General features: G+C 33.9%; 1 protein-coding gene and 1 pseudogene across 1 annotated transcript in view; both read right to left on the bottom strand.

Moving 5' to 3' along the window:
• The window catches only part of LOC112658411 (uncharacterized), a 499,297-nt gene that overhangs the window by 408,574 nt on the left and 76,269 nt on the right, over positions 1 to 14,454 (bottom strand). The gene's annotated exons all lie outside the window — the stretch shown is intronic.
• On the bottom strand, positions 9,209 to 9,340 carry LOC112658751 (U4 spliceosomal RNA; annotated as a pseudogene).

Genomic DNA, 14,454 nt, shown 5'->3' with positions numbered 1-14,454 from the left:
GCCACATGTTAGATGTAGAGAACACTTAGAAACAACAACAACAAAAAATCTTCAAAAAAAGAATTGCTTTGCTATATGCACTCAGATAAAGAATCACTGCATAAGCAAAAAGGGGAATGGTAAAATTAAAAAATCTATATTTTAAAAAATCTATATTTTTATTTACAACAAAACACTGTCTAGCAGTAAGCTGTTGTCTTCTAGTTCATCAAAGTTACATATAAATTACACATGGAAAAAATAAATTACACATGGATTAGCAATTTTCAAAGATGTGTAATATTAAATTGGAATTATTTACGTATAAATTGAAAGGTCTTTTCTGATATAATAACATTAAAGAAAAAAGCCACCTTTCAGGCATAAATCTTCTTGCTTCCTAAAATTCTCAAGATACTTTTAGTTCATGTCTTGGGTAGAAGCAAAGCAGGATTACCTCTAATATTCAGGTTTATTATTTAAAAGTCCACACAGGTAGTCAAGATCACCCTTGTGAAATCTGATGTGATTGGCCTGATGGTTTCACCAAGTGAGACCCTATGCCATAGGACTGTTCTCTTCTACCATGTTTGAAATCCTAACCACTGGAATCATTTCCCTTAGATAGAGGATGATTAAAAAGACCATGGAGAGAATGCCTACATTTTAGCAAGCAGATCTTCCATTAATCCTCTGTCATATGTTGGGTTTATTGGATTAGCTAATGATCCTCCAGTAATGTATAAATAATCCAAGGTCAAAGGATTGTAAAACAGAAAGTTGGATTAGAGGAAACATAACATTGCCGAAATGGTAGAAACTAGAGAAAGAATTATCTAGAATTGTAGAGGGCCTGGGACAAATTTATGAAAAGGAAAAGATGAAATCTGCTTATCAAAATGTGAAATGGAAGTCAGTAAGAGCCAACCACTTAACAACATATATAACTGCCTTTCCAGCTATCTGACTTCCTTTGAGGATCATTTACTTCAGAAACATTCATTTACTCTCACCATTATAACCCTAACACTTTAACTTAAATACTCCATCTCTTATTTTCCTTTCTAAATTTTACTAACAACAAAGATAAAGAGAGAATAATCATAGGCTTGGCAGTAGGAGGAATAAAGGATAGGAATTCCAGCTCCATCTCTTACTGGCTATGTAACTTTGGATAAACCACTCAAAAGAACAGTCTACTGTTGAGCCCACTGATTCATGACCTCAGTCTCTCTAGGTTTAAAGCCCAGGGCTTTTACTTACCATGTATGCCACCCTGGCTAAATTACTTGATCTCCCTAATTCTCCATTTCTTTATGTTTAAAATAAGGGCTGATGATGGTAATAATGATGATAAATATAGAGACCACATAAATATATCCAAAAAGAGCCCTTATCACAGTTTCTAACATACAGACCACTAATAAATACCAACCATCATTATTATTAAGTTGCCTAATATCTCTGGCCTTCAGAATGTCAACTATAAGAGAAGTAATATACTTACTGTACTACCTATTTTCAAGGGTACAATAAATAAGAGTAATAAAAGCACTTACCACAATATCTCCACATTGTAGGTACCCAGAACCATTAAGTGTCTTTCTCATTTAAAGCCTGTCTATTCAAAAGCCTTCTCAATTAGAACTTCTTTGGCCTAGAGTATATTTTCTATACACTTAACTGATATTGAACATTTAATAGCCTACAATTATTTGTGATTTTATGTACTACCTTTGCAACAATTATTACAATCTCTTTGTAGTAGAAATACATTGTATTTTGCACCAATGTCTATTGCCCCTCTGGTCATCCCAGAAAATTCTATAATTTTTATCTACTTATGGGGAAATCACAGAAATCACATACAACCTCACTCTGAATCTTTATACTTCCTATGGAAGTGAATCCACAACCAGTTCCAGAAATGAGGCAATAACTGATGAGCTCTGGCCAGTCCAAGTAGCTCATTTTCCTGCTTTTCCTGCTTTTTTTTTTTTTTTTGATCATTTTAATCATCATACCATAATCACATTAAAATTGGCAGAACTCCCATGACAGACAGAACAGAGACCTGTCATGCAAGGAAAAATAGTGAGAGTTTCATAAAGCTTGAGAGAAGCACCAGGGCTACACAGGGCAGCTGCAGCAATCTCAGAGGACAGTGCCACAGTGCTGGAGCAGGGTAGGAACAAATGGTGCTACAGCGACAGCTGGCCTGAGGCCACTGGGGCTTCCTAACAGGAATTTCCTAATATGCTTGGGAAGCAGAGCACTTTAACAGATGTAAATGGAGTAGGGTACTGCTTCTGCAGAAGCAGTTTGACTCAGATATAACACATGACCTTATTGGAGCCAATGATACTCTCTGTGCATTTTGCTATGTATACTGAAAGAGAGGCATGCAGGGTTTGTTGTTGCTGTTGTTATTGTTTCAAGTGAATCCAAATCTAGAGATACAGGCCTGGAGTCCTTATTACTATGTGGAGACTAAGAATAAGTCATCTAAATAGATTCTAGATTCCACAACAATAATTTCAACTAAATATTTTTTAAAAGTCAAAGAATACATGACTTTCCAGAAAGAGTCCAAATTTGAAATAGAGATTCATCAATATTAGGTCATTTTTGTTTTTCTGTAGTACAACCTAGACATCTTAATTTTTAATCTCTCCTTAAAAGTACTTTGAAGATCAACATTTCTCCCTTTCTTGATTAACCATTGCCTTGCATATATTTGGAGATGATTTTATTTTTATCCTATAATCTTCAATATAAATACATAGTTTGGTTAGCTGTTATCCTAACCAAATGAAAAATAAAATCATATTTTTAAACAGACAATGCCAGAGGGGAAAATGAGCTCTTTTAGAAACAATATTTTTGATATATAATAATATAATATTCTGAAATATAATGCTCCAGCCTACATTATGACTACAATGGGTGATTGATGCCCCTACTCTTTAACAATTCTCTCAAAGAACCATCTAGAAATCTATCAGAGATCTTACTTACACATGAATACCAGAGTAGGAGAGAGGAAAAAAACCCAAATTATCCTCTTCTCTCTTTTGTTGGCCTAGGTTCTAAATAATTCCTTAAGATTCTTAAAAAGTATTATAGCTATGGCTTAGTTTTTTTAGAAAGTGTTCAAAATAACTTTTTTAAATCAATTTCTCAAAGTTCTTTTTTTCAGTACCTCCCAAGGAACAATTTTTACTAAATTACATAAAAGCAAAGATTAATAATCAACTTCAAATACATTTGATACATTAGAATTATATTCTATCAAATCTCAAGTTCCAAGCCCTACCTTATCTCCTATTTAAATACAAGGATGACAGTATAGTCCAGTATTTAAGGGAATCATTCAAAGTTCTAAATCTAATATGACTAACAAAATGAATTATTATAAGAATGGCAGTATTTCTATATTAAAAGGATCATTTACCATGATCAAGTGGAATTTATTCTGGAAATGCAAGGATGGTTCAATATTCACAAATCAGTCAATGTAATACACCACATGAATAAAACAAAGGATAAAAATCAGATGATCATCTCAATAGATGTAGAACAAGCATCTAAAAATTCAACATCCATCCATTACAAAAACTTTCAACAAAGTGGGTTTAGAGGAAACATACCTCAACATAATAAAGGCCATACGTGAAAAAAAAAAACTAATATCATAAATCAATAGTGAGAAACTAAGAACTTTTCCTCCAAGATCAGGAACAAGAAAAGTAAGCCCACTCTCATCACTTCTATTCAACATAATACTGGAAGTCCTAGCCACAACAGTCAGATAAGGAAAAAAAAAAAAAAAAGAGGAGAGGGGCAAGCATTCATACTGGTAAATAAGCTAAACTGTCACTAGTGCAAATGACATGTTACTATACATAGAAAACCCTAAAGACTCCACAAAGAACTACTGGAAGTAGTAGATGAATACATTAACGTTTCAGGATACAAAAGTAATGGCCAGAAATCTGTTGTGTTACTAGGCAATAATAACAAAATAGCAGAAAAAGAAATTAAGAAACCAATTCCATTTACAATTGTACCAAAAAAGAATAAAATACCTAGAAATAAACTTAGCCAAGGAGGTGAAAGACCTGTACTCTTAAAGCTATAAAATATTGATGAATGAAATTGAAGACAACACAAACAAGTGGAAAGACATTCCACATTCACAGATTGGACAAATATCGTTAAAATGTACACACCACCAAGACAATCTACATATGCAAAATAATCCCTATCAAGATACTAATGGAACTAGAACAAATAATACTAAAATGTGTATAGAACCACAAAAGAACCTGAATAGTCAAAGCAATATTGAAGAAAAAGAACAAAGCTGGAGGTATCACAATTCAAAATTTCAAGATATACTACAGAGCTGTAGGTGTCAAAACAGTATGGTACTGTCACAGAATTAGAGAAATAGATCAGCAGAACAAAAGAGAAAGCCCAGAAATAAACCCACATTTAAAACAGTCAATTAATCTAGGACAAAGGAGGCAAGAATATAAAATGAGGAAAAGGCAGTCTCTTCAATAAAGGGAAAAGTGGAAGCAACATGCAAAAGAATGAAACTAGACCAGATTATACTATACACAAAAAACAAACTCTAAATGGATTTCAGACTTAAAAGTGAGACCTGATACCATAAAACTCCGAGAACAGAACATAGGCAAGATTTCTATGACATCAGCCAGGACAACATTTTTCTAGGTATATCTACTAAGGCAAGGAAAACAAAAGTAAAAATAAAGTCCTGAGATTACATCAAAATAAAAACCTTTTACACAGAGGGGAAAATCAGCAAAACAAAAAGGCAACTTATAAAAAGGAAGATTTTTGCATGTGATATATATGGTAAGGGGTTAATATCCAAAATGCACAAAGAGTTTATACAACTCAACGTGAAACACACACACACACACAAACATAATCTGATTCTTAAAATGGGCAAAGGAACTGAATAGATATTTTTAAAAAGAGGACATATAGGCACATGAAAAGATGTTCAATATAGCCCATCATCAGGGAAATGGAAACTGAAACCTCCCTGAGATATCACATCAGACCTGTTAGAATGGATAAAATAGAAAGCACACGAAACAACAAGTGTTGGCAAGGATATGGAAAAAAAAGAACCCCTGTACACTTTTGGTGGGAATGTAAACTGGTGCAGTCAATGTAGAAACTGTATGGAAGTTCCTCAAAAAGTTTCAGACATATTATATGATCCAATAATTCTACTACTGGATTTCTACCAAAAGAAAACACAAACAATAACTTGAAAAGATATATACACTCCTCTGTTTAGTGCAGCATTATTTACAATAGCAAGGTATGTAAGCAACCCAAGACAGATGAATGGATAAGGAAGATGTGGCATATATACACAATGTAATATTACATAGCCATAAAGAAGAATGAGATCTCACCACTTGCAACAACATGGATGGACCTAGAGGGTATTATGCTAAATGAATAAGTCCAAAAAAGACAAATATCATCTGATTTCACTTATATGTGATATCTAAAAAACAAAACAAATGAATAAACAAATAAAAAACAGGATCAGACCTATAAATACAGAAAACAAATTGATGATTGTCAGAGGAGGAGGGGGCAATGGATGAAATGGGTGAAGGGGAGTGGCAGATACAGGCTTCCAATTATGGAACGAATAAGTCATGGGAACAAAAGGTTCAGCATAGGGAATATAGTCAATAATATTGTAATAGTGTTGTACAGTGTCAGATGGTAACTAACTACACTTGTAGTGAGCATAATATAACATATAGAGTTCTTAAATCACTATGTTGTATACCTGAAACCAATATAACATTATATGTCAAGATATTCAAAATTTTAAAAACATTATATATATATATATATGATTGGTAGCCTCTCAAATAGAAGTTTTACAAAAGACTTCAGGATCAAATATCTTCCTTTGCATATAGATTTACATAAATAAAATCAAAGACTTGCTGTATCACATATATTGATATATTAATAGAGCAATGTTCTTAGGCTCCATACCCTAATAAATCTGAAGTTCTCTTGATACCTAAGGAATTAGAACCCTTTCATTAGGGTTCATTACAGAATGGTTATTCATTCATTCTTGCATCCATTCAACCCTTATTCCTCTCTGGGTGCTAGACTCTGGGAATATAAAGAAAAAAAGATACTGTCCATTAGTAGTTCATAGTCTAATAAGAGAACAAAGCATATGAACAAATAACTGTAGTTTAGTAAATATTATGACAAATATATACAAAAGAATAGATTTGAAGCTCAGTGGAGGAGACATTTTCTTTATCTGGAAAGTTAAGAAAGAGTTCACAAAGAAAAAAAAAAATTTGATCTGGAACTAGAACCACGAAAAGCCCTTCACATTGAATTTACTCTCTCTAAAAGGAGATTCCTATGGTGCTTAAGATTTTTTCAAAGACATGTTTATAATAGAATACTCTCTGTTTTAAGTTCCTAAAAGTGTCAAGAGACATTTAAAGCAAAATTTTGAAGTGTAACAAGATGACTTTACAGCAGCTTAATTATATGACAAAGGGCATAATTACTATAGTTACCTCACACCAACAAAAATGGAAATCATTTCAGCTTGAGTTTGAATGGGGAAGATCAGAATTAGAATTTCCTTTCATTGAGCAATGAGAATTGTCTCTACGATCCTGGGAACAAAAAAGGAGTCTCAAAAAATAAAAACCACTTTCTGTGAGGAGTAAAGACCCAGTATATTCTCAGGATTTAGGACCTGTCTAGCATTGTAGTAGGGAAAATGACATTGAGATGTCCTACACTTGATCCTTCAACTTTGGGGACTCTACAAGTTTCCATGCTATAGCCACAAAATCTCAAGTGCCCTTTAGTGGTCCCCTTATGAGTCCTGACTCTAAGATGTGAATAAGAATCAGGAACCCAATCACAGAGAGACAGGCCTCAAGTTTTTGAAACACAGAGTCTGGAAGGCATCTGTGAGCCTGGTTAGGCTTGTTCCATATGAACTGATTCTAGTATGGTCTTAATAGTCCAAAAAACACATTCCCTCTCGACTTAAGATTTCTGAAATATCTCTCTGCCTTTCAGTTAATCCATTGCTAAAGCTCTTTTTTATAGCATGTCAGCTGCTGAAACAGTGATAATGATAGTTTTTAATTAACCCAGAAAGTTCAGAGGAGGAAGCACAATGTGCCTGGGCTCCAGGGCATAAGCTAACTTTATAGACAGTGATGTTAAAACTTTGCAGTTGCCAGAAGCATCTCCTGGCTGCATTCAGATTCAGGACACTAACACTTATATGACACCTGACAAACCAGTTTTTAAGTCTCTCCAGGGAATAAGGTTCTCCAGTGTCCTGTAAGTAGCCATTTCCATGGAAAGATTAATTCATATTTAACATAATCTCCTGCTTCTAATTTTTTCTTGTTATTATCTTCATTTTAATAATCAAACTAAATTAAATCTGTATGTCTAAATGCTAAGAAAAAAGATAACTCAATCTTCATGGTTGAACATTTCCACTTCTTACTGTGTCCAAAAAACAGGGAAAATATTCTCAATTTGAGAGTCTAGGAAACTCTGTCAAATATTGCCTATAATTAATTTTTATGTTAGCCAGTTATATTTTTGAAATTTTCCAGAAATTCTACAGATTATATCTTGCACAAATGGCCTTTTAGCCAGTCTTAGAACATATGAGAAGAAATTCCAGAAACCTTGGTAACTGCCACTTACTCAAATTCCACAGAACAAAATATTTTTGGCCCAACCTGAGTCTTATTGGGAGCTGACAGTGACGGGCAAGGAGTTTATTCAAAGCCGAATACACTGTGCATTGTATATTATGTACTCCATGGTTCTGAGATTAATGATGTGCCTTGGTGTAGGTGTGAAGATATCTAGCACATATTCCAGCAAAGTTGTATCTTGGAATATTTTAACCCTTATAATTAAGGTTGGGCCATTAGGGGAGCATTTAAGCTTCCAGAACTTCAGAACTTACCCTTATTAACCCAGACCTATCATCTGCAATTGTGTGAAAAATGTTGGGAAAACCCAGAAACACCTCAACCTATCACTGGAGATTATTACTGATATTCCTTCTGTGTTACTCCGCTCTATATGACTTATACTAGAGTTCTCCAACTGAAGAACTGGCACATCGGTGTGCATCCAGTGCTTTAGAGGTGTATTTAATATGCTGATTCATTTAGACCCAGGGGCTAGAGTTCCCTCATTAGATGGCTTTGATCTCAATAAGCATTTTCCAGAACTCCTCAGTAAAGGGTCAGACATTATGATCAGGCTCACGCTGTGGTCCCACAGATGAGGAGCATACAATATGACAACATGCTACATTTACTGTTCCTCTATAGCATCACAAGCATCCCCAGAGAAGTGGTCTATTACTTGGACATCTGTGTTAGCATCCTGGGGAATCTTTTGAAAAGCTTTATTTGAAAGTTTTACATACATTTAACTTTTGTCTATTCTAATATCTTGTATTTCTCTTTTCAAATTATATAACATAAAGAAAACTTTTTTTTTTTTTTAAACAAGACTGTAAGTAGATACCTTTCCAAAACACCTCCATTTTACCCTGGCATACTAAACAAATCCATCATCTTCTATGTATTCTATTCTATAATGTGAAGATGGTTGGGGAGTACTTCTTTAGATAAGTAGACCTTGATACAATTTGGTTTATGTCTGGCGTAGTCATCAGTTTGAAACTACAATTATCATTTGTCAAGATATTGGTCAAGTTAGTGTGTAACTCAAATATTCCAAGGCCACATCAGCATTGAGTTACAAAGTAGATAATATCAACACACAACACCAATTATCACAGCTTTAATATACCTTTCATCTCAGTTATTAATGATTTAAGAGTCCCCAAAAAGATCATACTCCAATACCTTAATCACAAATCAGGAAAACTCAATTGAAAATTTCATCACCGGGAGGCCTGAGTGGCTCAGCAGTTGAGCGTCTGCCTTTGGCTCAGGGCGTGATCTTAGGGATCCCCTAAATAAATAAAATCTTAAAAAAAAAAAAAAAAACTTCATCACCATTGGTGATTGAAAACCACCATTCACAAACATCTGGGGCCCTACCTATTCCACTCCAGTGACACACTTCCTTCAGCTTAACTCAGTGCATCAGCCTTGCCTCCCTGAATGACAGAATTATATTTCTAGGAATATCCTCAGAGACCAAGGAAACTAATCCACATAAATGCTTCATTCTTAATTAGCAATAATCACACCTCGGATAAACCTCATCGGCTATGATACTGCCACTGCACAAAGCTAAATGCTTCATTCTCAAATAAGATTCCACTAGAACTGGGACGCCTGGGTGGCTCAGCGGCTTAGCCCCTGCCCAGGGGGTGAACCTAGAGTCTCAGGATCCAGTCCCACATTGGGCTCCTTGCATGGAGCCTGCTTCTCCTTCTGCCTGTGTCTCTGCCTCTCTCTCTCTCTCTGTCTCTCTCTCTGTCTCTCATGAATAAATAGAGACACAGAGAGAGAGAGGCATTTTTTTAAAAAATCCACTAGAACAGTAAAAAGCATGTTATCTTGAAGCAAATATGTAATAGACAATCCTTAGAGATTATGTATATATACTCTTTATGTATAGTAGATACATATTATAGATGAAGACTGCCTCATTCCATATATGAATGGGAACAAACTAGAAGTACCAAATGCTCTGATAGGTCCACATAATACTTTAGATTAATTTTAGGATGTTAACAAACTTCATTGTTAACCAAGCTTGCTTAATAAATGCTAATGGTACCAAATACATCTATAAAGCCTGTTAAAAAGCAGAAAGATCTTGGTATAGTTCATTCTAGTTTTTCTGTGTCAGAGCAAAGGTTACTTATATGGCACAGTCCCGTGTTCCAAAGCCACTTTGCTACTCCATGATTATACTACAAATGTCTCTCCAATTATTTAAGGAAACTATTACTTGAATGAAAATATCAGTGGGGACACTTAGACAGTTTTCCAACCCACATGACCAGAAATGAAATATTCAATTGATTTAGGACTAATCTGTAATGGTGTGAACTATTAATTATTCATATATAAAACTTCATGACAGAAATTTTATACGTGCCCTAAAAATATGTAAAAATCAAAACCTCTGAATGAATCATGCTACTAGCACACTCATATGCACAAGTAGTTCTAGTTAGAGGCCAAAATCCACAGCGCGGCTAGCCAGTCCTTTCTTTATCTGGCCTAGGCTTTCCTTTCATCCTCCACCTATTGTCAGCTGTGCAGGCACCTGCTGTGCTTCTTAGAAGTTCCTGAACATACCACCTCAAATACTTAGCCTCATTCTAGGAAATAATTTCCCTGTCATTCACATCATAAACTTCAACTCATTTCTTAGGAAGCATCATGAGGATTGCCTCCATTGAAAGTTTCTTGGTCTTCTTGCCCTATCAGATTATATTCCATTATAGTCATTTGCTTTCATTTCCTTCTCCTCTATTTTTTGGTGACTGCTTTGGCATCAGGAACTAGGCACTTTATAGGTTAGAAGCTGTCTTCTGGAATACTGATCCGGTATGTGCCCTGTTTAGTCACAGGAAAGAAGGGGAAATTCAAAAGATGTATTGAGCACTAGATCCAAGTTTGACACAGTGCTTAGTTCTAGATTCTGTACACATACATTTAACCTTTATAACATCACTTGGGATGTATCATTACCCAATACAAAATATATTCCAGATAACTAGAGAGTTAAATGTAAAAAAGTCAAACTATTAAAATTTTAGAAGATAAAACATATGAATATTTGTGTAAACTAAGGAAAATACCTTTTTTGCTTAAAGGCAATAGAGTAAATTATAAAGAAAATGACCAATTTGGCTATATATAAATTTAAATTTGTACACAGATAAATGTGTTAAAGATGATTAAAGAAATGAATGTTCAACCTGAAATGGATGTTTAGTCACTCACTGGCTTTAAACACATACAAATTTGTCAGCAGCAGCATAATCACAAGTTTGGAACAAAAACATATGTGGGTCAGCTTTCTTCAGTATAAATGTTCAAAGGTGGGACGCCTGGGTGGCTCAGCAGTTAAACATCTGCCTTCAGCTCAGGGCTTGATCCCAGAGTCCTGGGATCGAGTTCTGTAACAGGTTCCCTGCATGGAGCCTGCTTTTCCTTCTGCCTATGTCTCTGCCTCTCTCTCTCTCTCTGTCTCTCATGAATAAATAAATAAAATCTTTTTTTTTAAATGTTCAAAGGTGATACCTTTGGAAAACCGTTACTACGGTACATATAAATTAATTTTCCTGTAATAGTCATGCACCTATTCTCAACACAGTCTCTGGGAAGTTTAAAATTTACCAGGAGAAATAAATATGTGCCTATTAATTTCCATCCAGTAGTCTAGAATGAGAACAGCCCACGGTCAAAATTTAACTGATAACTTTTGATGCCTTAACAGAGTACCCTAAACAATCCACAAAATAGTCATGCTATACTTGTGTATAATTCATGAATATTTATATGCATGTGAGTATCTATTATTATAACCCTGCTATAGAACTATTCTTGGAGTCTGTAATGTCATATTGCCTTAAGTAAAACCCCTTATAATGAGATAATTCAGTATCTAAAGCCTGTAATATAACATTCAATAAAGAAAAACCTTAGATAGAATTTTGTTCTATGGGAAATAATAACACAATGATATTGCTAAATCATATTCATAAATGCTTGCAAAAAGATTCAAAGGTTAAAGAAAGAGCCCATGTTTTTCTGTTAATATCATGTAATTGCTTACATAGGAACTAAACTTTAAAGGCCTTTATCTTGAATATTGTCATAACAGTTTCAATTTTTTAATGTTCAAAAACATTGCATAGGGAATCTAAAGTGCTCAATGTAGAACTATGTCTTCAAAAAAGAGGGGCATAATCACTGTTAAAATTCCATTTTCTGAATTGGTATCTTCACTTTGAAATAAATTAAGATGATTGATATTTATTACTGATACATTAAACATTCAAGTAATTGAACTACTCTAATATCCTATGTAAGAGTTGAAGCTCATTACTCATTACATTGTTTACCTATGCATTTCTTTTCACAAATCCAATATATTAAACCATGCATATCCACAAATATTAGTTAATACTCTTGGTCTTGATGATATAGCTTCTTGATATCTTGTAATGATATAATTTTATTTTGTAAGGATATGAATTCATTTTGCCTACTTTGTAATACAAATCTGAACATCATTTTGTGTACATACATAATGACTTGTCCATATCATGAGATAAATACTACCTACTCAAATTAATGATGTACCCATCATTCTATTCTGCTGCATTACTGACATTTTATGCAATAATAATAAAATAATTTCTCTTTATTAAACCCAAATGTTTGGTATCAGAAGCTACATATAATTTTCATTCCTTTGATACTAAGCTTTTATTCAAAGAAATTGACTGCCAAAGGGCACCTGGGTGGCTCGGTCAAACAAGCATCTATCTTCAGCTCAGGTCATGATTCCAGGGTCTTGGGATTGAGTCCTGCATGGTCTCCCTGCTCAGCAGGGAGTCTGCTTCTCCCTCTCCTTCTGCACCCCCACCCCGCTTGTGCTCGCTCTCTCCCAAATAAATAAAATCTTAAAAAAAATGACTGTCTGAGGCTAGCATTATCATTTCAAAAATTTAAGTTCAAATTCATAATTAAAAACAATTGCTCTTATTGTTTCCATTAACACAATTAAATTCATGACTTTACCCTACCCTGAACTCTTTATTTCTGTTCTGCTTTCATTCCTATCATGTAACTGATAAAGGATGGTGGAGGAATAAGATAAAAAATCAGACATTGTGCTGAGGATACAATAAGTAGTGGTAGAAAAATCAGAAACCAGAAGGTCCTTCTTGACACTCTCTCTGTCACAACGCATGTGGGTGATGTTGAGCAAATCAGCCTTCCTTTTCTTGCATTTTGTTATTACAAAATTGAGAGGTATGAGCATATTTAGAAACCCGTCCCTCTCTAAATTACTTATCTATTAATTGAAGAAAATCCCATTCCCTCAGCTTTTCATTCCTTTAGTCCTGGTACATGCTGCTTCAGACCCTAAAGAGGGTATCCATCCCTATTAAAAACCTGATTTCACCTTGGAGAGTTCCCCACAAGAATTGTACTAGTGGAAAAGACTAGACCATAAAAGATGAGACAATAGGCACAGCTTCAATTGTTTCATAAGAAAGAGAATGCATGGGGAAAAAGAGACCCAAAATTGAATTAAGAGGACTTCTTTCATGGTGATCTGTCATAATAATGGAGACTTTTGCCCAGAAAATAGAAATGAAATCAGTTACATACACGAAGGACAGAGGTTGCTAAATTCAAATCAAGATCAATATTAAACATAAAACACATCTGTACGATGTTCACCAGAGCATTTTTTAATCAATAATGAAAACTAGAAAAATACTATTCAACACATAAAAACAATATGGTCTACTTATTTATATGTGCTGGTATTGAAAAAATATCTAATCTAAGAACAGAAAGTCTAGGAAAATCTGAATCAGAATGTTAATGGCAGTTGCTTCTATATGGTAAGATTAGAGTATTTTTTATTTATTCTTCATACCTTTCTGTAGCATTTGACTTCTCTCCAAAAGTCTTAGGATGTATTTTTTTTATTATTTTTTTAGGATGTATTATTTTTATTATAAAGTTATTCATTTTAGAAAAGGATAATTTAAAAAAAAGAAAAAGATAATTTCTGATGAAGTATCAGTATGTCAAACTGATTTTCATGGGAAGTTGATTAAACTGCCAATGTTACGCTTTGTATATAGCATGATGATTAATACTAAATAAAAGGTTACAGACATACTTTAGTGAAAAGTAGTAACCAGAAAAGAAAAAGGCTGGGAGAATTGACTTCTGGTCTGATTAAATAGTAAACATTAACAGTGAATTCATGTTTGGGGTTTTTTTTTAATGAATATTTTCAAGTTTATTAAGTACCAATGATCATTTTCTTTATGATATAATAGCTATTTGTAAAAAATATAGTAGAAAAAAATGAATATTCATAAGATTAGTGATTTCTCTGAATTTTTTCAGTGTGTAGATAATCTACATATTTTAATATTTAGTATATGCTGTGCATTTGAAAAGTATTTTCAAATTCTCAAATAATTTTATGATGTAAAAAAGATTATAATTACCACATGGCTTAGCAGAAAGACATCATCAGGGTTTAGACCCAGACCATAACTTAAATCTTGACTCTGTTAAATGCTGACAATGTAACCTTGTTAAATTAGTTAATATTAGATTCCAATTTCATCTATAAAATATGTGTAATATTTGTCTTGAAGTACTGTTGTGAGGATTTGAAATTTTATGT

This window comes from Canis lupus, chromosome 12, assembly GCF_003254725.2.
Source record: "Canis lupus dingo isolate Sandy chromosome 12, ASM325472v2, whole genome shotgun sequence".
NCBI lineage: Eukaryota > Metazoa > Chordata > Mammalia > Carnivora > Canidae > Canis > Canis lupus.
Note: the sequence above shows the minus strand (reverse complement) of the source record. Positions and strands in the feature narration are given on the sequence as shown.